Here is a 12,469-nt window from a genome sequence, read left to right on the forward strand (position 1 = left end):
AAGTGGTACCGGTAGGGGATGGAGTTCTTTACATACCACGAGGTCGAGCTGAGAAGACGCAGAACTTCGCAATCAAAAAGACAAAACCTATGTACGTGCCGAAAGGGGCCTATGTGGTCCGGGGGACGATTCAACCACCTCGGCTGAATGAGCCAGTGGTTATCGGACGCGTGCCACAAAAGCCAATGACCAACCCGTCCACAGTGTCGTGGAATTATCAAAAGACTTTGGTAATGTACAAAGGTAAAGAGGTCATGGGAGAACTTCCAGAAAATACTTTCATTGGAAGGTATTCAAATACCCAAGAACTGAACAACGCCACACAAAGGCGCTTCCCGCCAAAGAAGCCCGTAAGTGTTGAAGAAGCGGAAGTGTTCTTCCAACAAATGAAAATGCCGGATTACGAAGTGATAGATCAACTGCGCAAGTACCCCGAGCAAGTGTCCATGCTATCATTATTGATGAGGTCGGCCGAGCATCAAAAGATCTTACTGAAGACCCTGAATGAAGCATATGTGCCAGTTGAAACCTCGGTTGAACAACTAGAGCGGATGACAGAAAGATTCTTCGCCGTCAACCAAATCTCTTTCAGCAAGAATGATTTACCCCCGGAAGGAGCGACACACAACAAGCCTTTGCATCTAACAGTTAAATGCGAAGACTATTATGTCAAGCGGGTAATGTTGGATGGGGGTTCAGGTGTTGACATTTGCCCGCTCTCCACGCTGCAAAGAATGGAAATTGGGACCGGAAGAATCCGACCCAACAATGTCTGCGTAAGAGCTTTCGACGGCATCAAGAGAGATACCATGGGAGAAATAGACCTGTTGTTGGTCATAGGACCAGTCGAATTTCAAGTAACCTTCCAGGTGCTCGACATGGATACATCCTACAATTTTCTCCTTGGCAGACCTTGGATCCATGCGGCAGGAGCCGTGCCTTCCACTCTTCACCAGATGGTGAAGTTCGAGTACGAAGACAGAGAGATCGTGGTCCATGGGGAAGATGAGCATGCTATTTATCGGGACCCATCCACCCCATATCTGGAACCGAGAGAAGGGAGCGAACATACGGTCTATCAAGCTTTTGAGATTGTACTGGCAGAGCAGCACGAAGAGGGAATACCCTGCCCCCAGCCTTTCTTGTCTAACGCCTCGGTTATGGTGGCCAAAGAGATGATCCGGCACGGATTTAGGCCAGGGAAGGGGCTTGGACGAACCCTTCAGGGAATAACAGAACCCATTACCTTGCCAGTCGCCAAGAAACCTTTTGGACTAGGTTTCATACCTACTCCAGCAGACGAAGAGTGGGCAAAGAAAAGGAAAAATGAGGGTTGGAAGTTACCTCGACCACTGCCGAATTTATATGCAACTTTCATCAGGCCAAGGTACGCTGAAGAAGAAGATGATGAGGTCTTCACAGCTGAGGAAATCAAGGAGATATGTGGGGCGATGAGAAATATGCTCTACGAGGTCCACATGGTTCAATCAGGTGAAGGCACAAGCATTGATGAGATGATGTACATGGGGCCGAATGCCAAACTTCAAAACTGGGAGGCTACACCATTCCCGACTAGACGGAAGTCCGGGTAGACCTGTCCTGCCACCTTTCCTGTGTCACAAGTTATCTCCAGGACATAACGTTTTCTTCTTTTCAATTGTTGTTTTGAATTCCTAAGTTGTAAACATTGTTGTCTTCCAACTTTCCAAAGAAAAATAAAAAGAAATCATCATTGCTTTCCCATTCTTCTCTTGTTCTGATTTTTGTTATTTTTCCTTTTTATCTTTCTTTTCAGTCATAATAATGCGGCTTTAAGTATGACATGCTTGCGGACTTCACGCCCAGATCACAATGAGCTATTTAACTGCGAATTAATGAACCCAGAACCAGAATATGATGCGGAAAAGGCTTTTAGGGAGATAAACTGAGAGTTGGAATACTTCGAGAATAAACCTAAGCCAAATCTAAATGACACTAACCGGTAAATTTAGGAACCCCGAAAGAAATCCGGGAGACCAAGATAAGCATTCACACGGACAAGAAAACGCGAGAGCAACTTCTTTTTGAATTTAAAGACGTGTTTGCTTGGTCATATGATGACATGCCGGGGCTAGGTGTTGATCTAGTGGTTCATAAATTGTCGATTCATTCTGATTGTCCTCCAGTTCAACAAAAGCAACGAAAGTTCAAAACTGAGGTCAGCGACAAGATTAAAGAGGAGATCACCAAACAACTGAAAACGGGAGTGATTCGGGTAGTCCAATATACAACATGGTTGGCGAATGTGGTTCCAGTACCAAAAAAGGACGGGAAAACTCGGGTATGTGTAGATTACCGAGATCTGAACAAAGCAAGTCCTAAAGATAATTTCCCGATGCCCAACATCCACATCCTCATTGATAATTGCGCCAAACACGAGATACAGTCTTTCGTAGATTGTTACGCTGGGTATCATCAGGTATTGATGGATGAAGAGGACGCCGAGAAAACTGCCTTCACCACGCCTTGGGGCACCTACTGTTACCGGGTCATGCCATTTGGTTTGAAGAATGCTGGGGCTACTTACATGAGGGCCATGACTGCCATTTTCCATGACATGATGCATCAGGAAATAGAGGTGTACGTGGACGACGTGATAGTCAAGTCCAGGACACAGGATAATCACATCCAAGACTTGAGGAAATTCTTCGAGAGATTAAGGAAGTATGACTTGAAGCTAAACCCAGCCAAATGCGCTTTCGGAGTTCCGTCGGGCAAACTTTTGGGCTTCATCGTAAGCAGGAGAGGTATCGAGCTAGATCCAACTAAGATAAAATCCATCAGAGATCTGCCTCCCCCGAGAACAAAGAAAGACGTGATGAGTCTGTTGGGCAGGTTGAACTACATCAGTCGGTTTATTGCCCAGCTGACAAGCACGTGTGAGCCCATATTCAAGCTGTTAAGGAAAGATGCGGCGATTAAATGGACAACTGAGTGTCAAGAAGCCTTTGATAAAGTCAAAGAATACCTTTCGAATCCCCCGGTCTTGGTCCCTCCAGAACCGGGAAGGCCACTTTTCTTGTATCTGACAGTCTTGGAGAACTCTTTCGGTTGCGTCCTCGGGCAACACGACGTAACCGGAAAGAATGAGCAAGCAATCTACTACTTGAGCAAGAAATTCACCGGCTACGAAGCCAAATACACTCTGCTGGAAAGGACATACTGCGCTCTCACATGGGTTGCTCAAAAGTTGAGACATTATCTCCAAGCCCACACTACGTTCCTCATAAGCAGGTTGGATCCTTTGAAGTATATATTTCAGAAACCAATGCCTACTGGGAGACTGGCTAAATGGCAAATCTTGCTTACGGAATTCGACATAGTCTATGTCACTCGCACGGCAATGAAAGCCCAGGCGTTAGCAGATCATTTGGCCGAAAATCCGGTCGATGAGGAATACCAGCCATTGGATACCTACTTTCCAGATGAAGAAGTAAACACCGTAGAAGTGGTCTCGGAGGAAGCTCATGTTTGGAAGATGTTCTTTGATGGAGCCGTGAACGCCAAGGGTGTAGGGATTGGGGCAATTTTGATCTCGCCTTCTGGTCAGCATTATCCCGCCACAGCTAGACTTCGTTTCTTTTGCACAAATAATACAGCTGAGTATGAAGCCTGCATCATGGGCATGCATATGGCAATCGATCAGGATGTCGAAGACTTACTGATTATGGGAGATTCTGACCTGATTATCCGGCAAGCTCAAGGCGAATGGGAAACTCGGGATGTCAAACTTATCCCTTACCGATAGCATGTGGAGGACCTCAGCAAGCGCTTTACCTCAATAGAGTTCAGGTATATCCCGAGGTGTCACAATGAACTGGCAGATGCGCTTGCTACTTTGGCTTCAATGCTACCCTACCTGGGCAACGCCCACGTCGATCCTTTGGAAATCCAAATCAAGGAAAGACACGGTTACTGCAATGTAATCGAGGCAGGATCAAATACGCAGCCGTGGTACCATGACATCAAGAGGTTCCTAAAGACACAAGAATACCCCGAGCACGCTACTGGAGATCAAAAGAGGACCATTAGGCGACATGCAAGTGGTTTCTTTCTAAGCGGTGAATTGTTGTATAAGAGGACCCCGGACCTCAATCTTCTAAGATGTGTCGATATCGAGGAGGCAAGAAAGATCATGCACGAAGTACACGCAGGTGTGTGCGGACCTCACATGAACGGGTATGTCTTAGCAAAGAAAATCCTTCGAGCAGGTTATTACTGGATGACCATGGAAAAGGATTGCTTTAGCTTCGTTCGGAAGTGTCATCAATGTCAGGTGCACGGTGATTTGATTCATGCACCTCCCATGGAGCTGCATCCCATGTCTGCACCTTGGCCATTTGTCGCCTGGGGCATGGACGTCATTGGACCAATCGAACCGAAGGCTTCGAATGGACACAGGTTTATACTGGTTGCCATCGATTACTTCACAAAATGGGTAGAAGCTGTCACTCTCAAGTCGGTCACTAAAAAAGCTGTAGTGGATTTTGTACACTCAAATCTTATCTGTCGTTTCGGTATTCCTGCGACTATCATTACAGATAATGCAGCAAACTTGAACAGTCACTTGATGGGAGATGTATGCGAGCAGTTCAAGATAACGCATAGGAATTCTACTCCTTATCGGCCGAAAGCCAATGGTGCTGTGGAAGCGGCAAACAAAAACATCAAGAAGATTTTGAGGAAAACGATCCAAAGTTCCCGACAGTGGCATGAGCAGTTACCTTTTGCATTGTTGGGGTATCGCACTACGGTACGCACATCAGTAGGAGCGACTCCTTATCTTTTGGTTTATGGGACCGAGGCTGTAATACCGGCAGAGGTAGAAATTCCTTCGCTTCGAACCATTGTCGAAGCAGAAATCGAAGACAGCGAGTGGGTCAAGACTCGGTTAGAGCAATTGACTTTGATTGATGAAAAGCGAATGGCCGCGGTTTGTCACGGACAGTTGTACCAACGAAGGATGGCCCGTGCTTACAACAAAAAGGTCCGACCTAGGAATTTCGAAATAGGTCAGCTGGTACTGAGGCGTATTCTGCCGCATCATGAGGAAGCAAAAGGGAAGTTTGCTCCAAATTGGAAAGGCCCATACATCATAAGGAAGATATTGCCGAGAGGAGCATTGTATTTAGGTGATATCGAAGGAAATGACCCCGACACAGCAGTAAATGCGGATGCAGTCAAGAGATACTACGTCTGAATTATACTCCAGTAGTCTTGACACATTTGAAATGATGAAGGTTTTATTCCCCACTACTCCCCAAACACTACCCAATTCTCTCTACAAACCTTTGAGTCGCTTACAAAAAAAAAAAAAAACATTGATTGAGGCCTGAACTACGTTTGACTTGATTCCGAAAGGATACGTAGGCAGCCTCTCCCTGAGGTTCAGTCACACCAACAATAAAATCCCATTCACCCTGAAATTGAAACCGGGGCACGTCGAGCAGTTTAGAAGTTAGTATCATCTACCTCTCTTTACCAAGCACAAGCCTTCAGATCAATTACCAAAGATAGTGGGAAACCAATAAGCGTCACAAATGGAGACCGGCACACTCTGAATTGAGAGAGATAAAATGAGAGAGTCTCGTCGGTGAAAACCTTCGGGCACCACGAGGCGACGGGAGTAGAGAAACCAAAATGAGAGAGCTTGTTTAGTAAAAACTCACAAAGAGTGCTATCAAGCGATGACAGGAAGAGAAATGAGAGAGGTCAGCCGGCGAAAACCCGCAAAGGGCGTTGTTGGCCGAAAAGAATGACTCCACCCTAAGGAGGTCTCGGCAAAGCTCTACCGGTTTGGAATCACAGATCCGTTCTGGTTCAGGGAAACGCCGCAAGTCTATGGAAGGTCAGGCGTCCAGTCCAAAGAGCATGTCATGTCATTAAAGCTCGCATTATCTTCCTCAGATAAGTCTTTCTCGTCCCGAAGGGGGCACTCCTTTTTCTGAAATTCGTTTTATCTTTTCTTTGTTTTTCTTCGAATCACTTTTATGTTTTAAGCCCAAGTTCTAGATGTACCGGAAAGGACAGGTGGCAGGTTTGGTTGCACGGAATTCCGTTTCATGAAGGAAAATGCCTCATTTCGTTGGTACGATTGCCCAAGCCTGATGAATCATGATGTTTGATGGTGTTTAAAGTAAAGAGGAAAGAGAGAAATCTTCCCCAGCAAGTCCGCCTTCGGACGAATCCCCACAGAGTCTCCCTCTGTACAAATCCCCACAGAGTCTCTCCTTGTACAATCCCCCACAGAGTCTCCCCAATAAAAAAAAATGGAATCTCCCCAGCACATCCCCAGCGAGTCCCTTTGTAAAAATTCCCCAAAGATCTTACCCCAACAAATCCTAGAAAAACCGCTTTGAAACAAATATCCAGCATGCCCCATTGTACAAAAATCCACACAAAGAATCCACTTTGTAAATATTCCCCCACAGAGCTTCCTTTTGTACAAATCCCCACAGAATACCTCCAATAAAATCCCCGTTGAGAACCTCCAAGCAAAACGGGACACAAAAAAAAGAGAGAAAAGAAAAGAGCCTTACGAGGCAAATCATCACAGAATCTGGAAATACAAAGCCTGAGAAATCAAAAGAGTTTCCCCATTTGAATCAAATCAATGGCAGGATTTCGCAATAGGAATGAGGACGCAACAAAGCAACTGGGAACGATCAAGGTCACCGAACCGACCGTCATTTCCAAACTAACGATTGTTCTTTGTCTGAAAAGTTGAAACAGGTATAATCCAAGACAACCGTGCAAGAAGCAGGTGTCACCCAAAGAAGAAGGTACATGGGTACAAGAAATATCTTGGCAATAAGGAACTCACTCGAAAGGTAAGTTTCCACGAAACTTTCTTTTGTTTTTTTTACTAAAACAAGAAAATTCAAAAAAAAGAGGTCAGTTGTTGTTCTCGAATTTTGCCCCCAGCTAGTCAGCATTAGGGTTTTAAACCCTAAACTGAACTTTTTCATTCAGCCAGCATTAGGGTTTTAAACCCTAAACTGAGCTTTTTCCGTGCAATCAGCATTAGGGTTTTAAACCCTAAACTGAACTTTTTTCATTCAGCCAGCATTAGGGTTTTAAACCCTAAACTGAGTTTTTTTTTCCATGCAATCAGCATTTAGGTTTTAAACCCTAAACTGAACTTTTTTCCTTTCAGCCAGCATTAGGGTTTTAAACCCTAAACTGAGCTTTTCCATGCAATCAGCATTAGGGTTTTAAACCCTAAACTGAATTTTTCCTTTAGTCAGCATTAGGGTTTTAAACCCTAAACTGAATTTTTCCTTTCAGCCAGCATTAGGGTTTTAAACCCTAAACTGAGCTTTTCCAGCCAGTCAGCATTAGGGTTTTAAACCCTAAACTGAACTTTTTTCCTTTCAGCCAGCATTAGGGTTTTAAACCCTAAACTGAGCTTTTCCATGCAATCAGCATTAGGGTTTTAAACCCTAAACTGAATTTTTTCTTTAGTCAGCATTAGGGTTTTAAACCCTAAACTGAATTTTTCCTTTCAGCCAGCATTAGGGTTTTAAACCCTAAACTGAGCTTTTTCATGCAGTCAGCATTAGGGTTTTAAACCCTAAACTGAATTTTTCCTTTAGTCAGCATTAGGGTTTTAAACCCTAAACTGAATTTTTCCTTTCAGCCAGCATTAGGGTTTTAAACCCTAAACTGAGCTTTTTCATGCAGTCAACATTAGGGTTTTAAACCCTAAACTGAATTTTCCCTTTAATCAGCATTAGGGTTTTAAACCCTGAACTGAACTTTTTCCATTCAGCCAGCATTAGGGTTTTAAACCCTAAACTAAGCGTTTCCATGCAGTCAGCATTAGGGTTTTAAACCCTAAACTGAATTTTCCCTTTAGTCAGCATTAGGGTTTTAAACCCTAAACTGAATTTTTTCCATTCAGCCAGCATTAGGGTTTTAAACCCTAAACTGAGCTTTTCCATGCAATCAGCATTAGGGTTTTAAACCCTAAACTGAATTTTTCCCTTTAGTCAGCATTAGGGTTTTAAACCCTAAACTGAACTTTTTTCCATGCAATCAGCATTTAGGGTTTTAAACCCTAAACTGAACTTTTTTTCCTTTAGTCAGCATTAGGGTTTTAAACCCTAAACTGAATTTTTCCCTTAGTCAACATTAGGGTTTTAAACCCTAAACTGAATTTTTTCCATTCAGCCAGCATTAGGGTTTTAAACCCTAAACTGAGCTTTTCCATGCAGTCAGCATTAGGGTTTTAAACCTTAAACTGAATTTTCCCTTTAGTCAACATTAGGGTTTTAAACCCTAAACTGAACTTTTTCCATTCAACCAGCATTAGGATTTTAAACCCTAAACTGAGCTTTTCCATGCAGTCAGCATTAGGGTTTTAAACCCTAAACTGAATTTTTCCTTAGTCAGCATTAGGGTTTTAAACCCTAAGCTGAACTTTTCCCCAGTTGGTCAGTATTAGAGTTTCAACTCTAAAACTGAACTTCTCCCCAGCTAGTCAGTATTAGGGCTCCAACCCTGAACTGAACATTTTTATCTTCCTTCATCAATTTTATGAACTTCCTGGCGAATAATTCACGAAATTTTCCTAGTGAAACTGGGGCAGAAAATTTCGTTCGTTTGTTTGTTTTCTCCCGCAGGTCTAACCTCGAGCCACACGATTCGAAATGACCCACGAGATGAGTCTCAACTCAGAATCAAAGAAGAAAAAAGACAAAAAAGATGATGTCCCGAGAATATCAGAGTAAATGGAAGGCGGATCGGCTCCAACATTTGACTAAGGTCCTGAACTCTACCAGTCGCGTTTCACTCAGTATCCCAAAGATTGAACAAGTCGCCGCAACTCGCAAGCATCAAGATTCGGATCAAAGTCTCCAAGCACAATCAGCTAAGACCCAAGATCAAGTCGCAAAAGAATCATAGATAGGAATCTTGTAACTCGCAGTTGACATGCATATAAGTAGTTAGTTCAGTTCCAATTTTCCTTTGGTTGTAATAAGGCGGTCAGTGACGCAGCAGTGACAACAGCAACAGCAGTAACAGCAAGCATTGCAATCCCATGGTAGTCCCAGCTACCAAAACTTCCCGAACTACATTGACCTGATTCCTGTTTAGCCCAGGATATGTAGGAAATCTTTGAAGCAAGATTCGGTCAGATCTTTCAAAAACATGCTTCACACGGAGTAGTCCATAGGCAAAAATCGCTCATACACGCTCACTTTATCTTTGCACGAAAACTCTTCGTGTTTCCGAACAAAGAGGGGCAGCTGTGAGCACGTGATTTTTGTTTCGCGCGACAATCGCTCCAAGAGAATTAAAAAAAATAACAAATGGTCCTGCTATGCAAATTTGGATTTTACATGGCACTTTGTTAATTATTTTTGATTTTTTGCCCATTTTTTTTATTAAAACAAAATACAAAATGTATGTTTCGTGCGTAATGTGAACCGTAATCCGATTGTTAAATAGGAGATCACAAAAATACGCATTTCTTTTGTCCTGATTTGTTGCTTTGTTTAAGTTTACCTACTTTTAACATTTTATACGCGTTAAATAAATATGTTAAGTGTTAATTAATGGTGTTTAGTTTTATTTAATTAGGTTGTGTATTTAGGAAATTAGAAATAAAGAAAAAAAGAGGGGAAAATTTGTTTTAAAATGAATTTGGGCCACAAACATCATAAAATCTGAAGCCCAAATGAATGGCCCAATCCACCAGTCCGCACAGCCCACTCCCCAGGCAGCAAAACGACGTAGTTTAACACCAAAACTACGTCGTTTCAATACCAATCCATCCCAACCATTCAAACCAAGCTGATCCAACGGTCCGGATCTCTCACCCATAACCCCATTTGCCCGACCCGTTACCCGAACCAACTTTGACCCCAACACCTGAAACGACACCGTTTCCCTCAAGCTGAAGGATCATGGCCCTTCATCGTGCCTCATCCAACAGCTGAGATCCATTCACCCACTCCATATATAAGCTTCCCCTCATACCCCACCCCCTATCCAAATACCCCTGCCTTTCATCATCCTCACAAAGAACCCCGGAACCCTAGAGCCGCCCCCATCTCCCTTCACCAGAAACCCGGCGGCATGAACGCCGGTGACCTCCGCCTGAACACCATAGAACCCCCTCACCGCCCTGAACATTGATTTGTTGGCCGTTTAGTTCGAATCCCTTCCCACCTTCTCGAATCTTCATTTGAAGATTCCAGTCGGAACCCGATTTACACCAATCGACCTCAACTTCACACCAGACAGTCCCCAGACCCCCTCGTGACCAAACCATGCTTGGTTTGGTCCGAATCTAACCAGGGAAACACGAATCCCAGATCTAATTTTTGAACCCTAGTTTTCTCCGTGCATGTTCCGTGTCTGTTCAAGCCGAAGAGATTAAGGTCTAATGGACCTTAATCGAAGTGTTTCTCATCTGAGAAACACTTCGATTAAAGTTCGTTCAGCCTTAAGAAAGGTCTGTCCGAGTCCAAGTTAAGGCTTTTGATTTTTCGAGATTTAAGGTGAGTTTTGCTTTTTCTTTTCTTATTTCTGTTAGTCCATGTGATTGATTAAAGGTCTGTTCATGTTTTGTTTTAATTTGTGTCTTTGAATTTTTATCAACTGTTGTTTGTCCACTTTACCTGAACCTCTGTGTTTGTTTGAATCCCTCTCCTATTCTGATAATGCGTATGTATGTATGTGCTGTGCGAATAATTGAGCTTCAAATTTTGACTGATCAACTGGATTCCTCGAATACCACTTTGTTTAGTCAGTATAATTCAAATCATGTGTCGATACTGTTAAATGTCTGATTTTTGGCTACGATTGTGCATGTTATGATTAATATAGTCGAGTCGACATGTGTCGTCAATTAGTTTCAATTGCCTGAACAATAACAAATCGATTTGCTTCTGGACACATTTGTTTGAATCGATTAGGAACTGAGTTTGTTTACTTATAGTTGTTAATTTGAATCAGAAATGTAAAAGGAATGTTTGTTTAACTTCTGAATTGGAGGGCATGTGCACTTTCTGCACAACATGTGCATTTGTGCACAGCCTGTGCCCTGCATAAGGGCTTTTGAATAAAATAATCGACAGCACATTCTGTCAGATATATTATGCTGCCCATTACCCTGCTTTAGTTAAGAAGTATTAAACCTCTTTCAAAAGGGTAAGTCTGTCAGGGAATGTGATGGGTTTCTAATACTTAAATAGCTAAGTGGAACTGAAAAGAAGAAAGCACATGGGAGGGGTATCTGGTTAGTCGATCAGGCTATAAAAGGGGTGATGTTAAGGCTTATAAAAGAGAGGCACATTGAGAGATAAGGGGATATACATAGAGATAGAGGGAATTGTGAAGAAAAAGATAGAGGAGATCAAGAGAGATCTGAGAAGAGAGGTTTGGAGACATACATAGATACACATATATACAGAAATAGAAAGAGAGTAAGAAAGAGATAAAACAGATAGGAAATCAGAAACTTGGTTTTGTTTGTCTGAAGTTCATCTGTTGTCAATTTGTTAGGTAGTGTTGCTTCTTCTAAGTTTCAATCGAGATTACTGTTAGTGTTTTGTTGCATTTGGTGTATCTCGGAATTGGATTGTCTGGATTTCTGTTTCCACCACACTGTGTGTTGCTTCATTTGGCTGCTTTCTCTTCAACTATAGTTCCATCCCTTGCAATAGAATCTGCTCTGCTGTGTTGTTTTGATTGCTGCTGATACTCTGATTCATGCTGCTGCTGATCTTCCCTGTTATTCTCTTCTTTCTCTTTGCATTTCAGCATTCCAGGTACACATTTCAAGTCCCATATTGATGTAACTGAAACAGTTTGAAAGCATGAAATGAAAAAGGTTGAAGAAGTTCAAGTATTTGTTGTAATATTCATGGTACATTAACGAGTCTGTAAAAAATTGATTAGTTTATAATTCAATAGTGTGAAAGTATGTACTGATACTCGATTGAGTTTAGCCCTTCATGTTAGTTCGTCAGTTGTTCGTTAGTACGGGGTACGTATACTCCGACCTTATACAATGCTGTTTCTGTTTCCTTTAGTTATTTTTTTTTGGGTTCCATTAGGCAGTACATAGGGTCACATTCAAAGTCCCATTGGTAACAATATCTAGTAGCTAAATCCTTTAATCTAGCCTAAATAAGTTTAGTTAAGTTCAACTCAAGAAATGTTCGGATTAAGTGTTATATTTCGTTAGCTCGTATGCGATTTCTTGTCAGATTAAAGCATTTTTCCATTAAAGTATAACGTTTTCTTAACTTTGTAAATAATTGACCATAAGAATCCGGATCAGGCCAAAGCATATAATTAAATTAGCATGTACCTTTTCTTCTAATTTTAGGGACAAATGTATTAGAAATGTAGCCACTTTAGGATATCCTTTCTAAAATAGAGACGAGCCTCGCCAAATAAAAAATGCAAAATTGCG

The sequence above is a fragment of the Nicotiana sylvestris genome, chromosome 5 (assembly GCF_000393655.2).
Source record: "Nicotiana sylvestris chromosome 5, ASM39365v2, whole genome shotgun sequence".
NCBI lineage: Eukaryota > Viridiplantae > Streptophyta > Magnoliopsida > Solanales > Solanaceae > Nicotiana > Nicotiana sylvestris.